Here is a 3696-nt window from a genome sequence, read left to right as displayed (position 1 = left end):
GGGAGATTTAGGTTAGATATTAGGAGGAAGTTTTTCACACAGAGGGTGGTGACGCACTGGAACAGGTTGCCCAGGGAGGTTGTGGATGCCCCGTCCCTGGAGGNATGTGGCTCTGGGCAGCCTTGTCTAGTGGTTGGCGACCCTGCACTTGGCAGGGGGGTTGAGACTCGATGATCTTTGAGGTCCTTTTCAACCCAAGCCATTCTATGATTCTGTGATTCTATATCATCTGGTTCAACACGCTGCACCTGCAAATAGCTGTTTTGGAAGTTAGAAGTACCTCCAAGACCCAGCTTCTGAACTTGCTTGCCTACTCATGGCCACTTCCTCCTGCTTTACTGCAAATCCAAGATCTACTTTTGGAAAGGAGTGTTGCATTATGTAATAAAGTAATCCACTAAGCTATTTAGAAAGAACAGATTAAAATTTTTGTAATATACATACACAAAAACCCCTAACACTCTACCAATACTTGCTTTTTAGAGATTTTCTTCTGCCAGTTGTGAGGAAACCCACCCTAACTATAGCCATCTAGAAACCTCTCTAATCTCTGTTAGTCATCCAGGCTCCGTCTTTAATCAATAGCGAGATAGGCACCTTCAAAGACATTTAGATAGTGGGATGAATATCTCAGAAAGGAATTAATTGCCTGCAGAACTGCTTGTCTCCCTTCCCTCCCATCCCAGTTTATTTACAGAAGGAGCCTAGTTGATGGATTTAGACCACATGCTTAACTTCCAGATTGTTTCAGTTGGGTGAGATGTATCCCACCCTAAACATTTGACCTCAGAGAACATTTATTTCTGGCTATAAATAGGAGTACCTGTTATTTAAAATAATACCACATGAAAAGAAGTCTTAAATTAATTAAAATTCCTGTGACACCTCCAAAGCCCGAAAACATTTTCCTACATTCCAGAAAAGCATCTCAACCAAACAAATGCAAAACTGAAGAAAGCTTGGATCCAACAAGGCAGGAAAGCTCATTTTCCTCCTCTTGTGTATGCATAAAAAGCGGGGGAAATTCAGACATGGTAACTTTAAAAATTTGAAAATACCTATATTTGCAAACCATTAGATACTTTAAAAAAAACACAGAAGTTTTGTCATCAGTGGTTGTTTTGAAAAAGCTCATTAATTGTCCAGGCTGCCATCTGTACATCTGTGTTGTTAGGAATCTCTCCCTCTCCTAAGGAGAATGTTGTGCATGATGATCACATAACAGGTCAGCCAGTTTATTTACTACAGTTAATATACCTTTTTTAAAGATAAATCTGCATTAAATACAAAACATATTTTGATAATTTTTCTCTGTATACCCATTAATTTCTAGTGTTTTCACAAAATTATGATAGTTCATACATTTCAATCAAATTTCAAATTCTAGCTAAACAAGAACTCAGCCCAAATCTCAAAAATGAATCACACTGAAAGTAATTTGTCATTTTTGATGATTACAAATCAAACAAGTATCTGTTAAGTTATAGTGGCTTCAATATGAAGTTGTGTTGCTGTTTTGTATTTTATTTTTTTTAATACCAAGCAGACGGTAAAAGTTATTTGCATAACATGTTTTAACATTTATACCAAGGAATGAGCATAAACCTTTTCCTTTAGAAAAAGGCCTACAGAATTAAAGTACCTCTCACAACAGCTGTGTATTGTGAAGCAAGTAACTTGGATTCTGTATCTCTGGATTTATCTGCTTCCACAGCCACTCCAAATTCTCTTAACCTTATCTTCCAAGGCATTCCTCAAAACATGACTGCTTTCACATAACCTCACTTATCTAAAACAGGCGACTGACTTGTAGGTATGATTGGCCCCCTGGCCAAGCACGGAAAGAAAAGCAGTGGTACATGATTACAAGCGAACGTTTTCCTGTTTGCAGTAAACAAAGCACATAAAAGACATTTTAAGTTGGAATCGGAAGATTTGGCTGATAAATGAGTGATTCTCAGAAAGTTCATTCTGCAAGAGAGATGGTAATTAATTTACCATGGTACAGGCATAGTTTTAAGCCTTGTGATTTGTAAAGATTGGTTATTTTTTTTCCTCATTTCTATGGGAAAGTGGAGATGGGAAGGGCTGGGGCAATAGTTGTTTGTTGCTGTGTTTTATTTTTTTTCCCAAGTAGAAATCAGGAGTATGAAAAGACTTTTATATAAAGTATGGCCTATGCCTTTTGAAGACATTTCCTCCTAGTCCACATGATCCAGTCTGTCTGGTTGCAGCGTTGGTTGAACCTGCACCTGCCAAAAGCAATGTGTCTTAAAAGCTGACAAAGGTGTTCTACCAGAAGGCATTATTCCAATGGAGACATCGCATGAAGGAGTGCCCGCCTTCCCAGTGGCAACTGTCTATGCCATATTCTCCCAGTTTTCATTTTGCCGTCATTCTTTATATAGGAATGGAAAGGTAATACTGGGGCTCTATAATGTTTTAGTTTTTACAAATAGTCAATAAAAACTGGAAAAAGCTATGAAATATATATGGAAAGAATTTATAAAATGTATGAGGATCTGGCACTAAAAATAATCTAATGTGATTAATGAAGACAGTACTTTTAAAAGAGCAAGTGTGATAAGGTTTTGCAATTCCTTTATTGTGAAAATTAAGAATTTCACCACTAAAACCAGTGAATTTCTATTCCCTGCTATTCTTCTGCTCACTAAAGCTCAATATGCCTCTGATGAAGAGAACTCCCACCTGTGGGTTGTTCTTTTTTTCTGTTATTTTTCTGAGATTATGAGCACCCTATAGCACCTTGAAGCCTATTTCATTTCATGTCAGCCTATCATTTCTGAGTAGATCAGAAAGTTCTTTATTATGTCAAAAGTATCATAGTCTTACCTATTTCTAAAGACGTGTAAGAGGTAGAATCATAATTTGCAAGAAACTATGATAATAATGGTATTGTCAGCTGGTAGCACTCCAATATTGCAAAACAATACTTGCAAAACAATTTTAAATTGATACAGCATTATCTTGTGATGTCAGTAGGATTTTTCTGTAGGACCAATTTCTTAAGAGAAGCAGCAGCTTTGACTATTACAAAGTTCAACCCTGCAGCTACCCTGCCAAGGATGTGCACTGGAATCTTAGGCAGGTATGCATTAAAGCAGTTTACACAACCATCTGTTACAGAAACTCACATTAATAGGTTAAGTTTAATGAACAAACTCCTGTTGGAGATCAGTACGCAAATATTATCACTATTGTCATGCTTAAACTTGAAGATTATACAAACAGTACCTGAGGTCCTCTCAAGAACTTCCCTGGTTAACTCCTAGCTGAGATCTGTCACGGTGATGTACAAATGAAGTCACAAAGACTGGAAACCAGCCATCTACAGAAACAGGGGAAGCATCACCGGGCAGAGGCGATGCATTTTTCAGATTGGGATTTCAGACTCGCAGCAGTATGAAATTTACCTACGTCGCACGTGTTGCACTGCCAACATATGGTGCTGCGTTGACTTAGCACTGAGCCTGACTTCTCCCAAGCTGTTCGCGTTCATCTCGCCGCCGCACCTCTACAGAACGAGACAGGGGGGCAGGCACCGCCCAGAGGGCCGATACCCCTTCCTTCGGCCCCGGAGCGACGCGGCAGCACCCGGGGGCTGGGCGGGGCAGCGCCGGGAGCAGGGGGTAGAACCGCGGCGCGGGATCGAGGAGACCGAGGCGGGTCCGCGAG

Source organism: Numida meleagris, chromosome 6, assembly GCF_002078875.1.
Source record: "Numida meleagris isolate 19003 breed g44 Domestic line chromosome 6, NumMel1.0, whole genome shotgun sequence".
Classification (NCBI taxonomy): Eukaryota; Metazoa; Chordata; class Aves; order Galliformes; family Numididae; genus Numida; species Numida meleagris.
Note: the sequence above shows the minus strand (reverse complement) of the source record.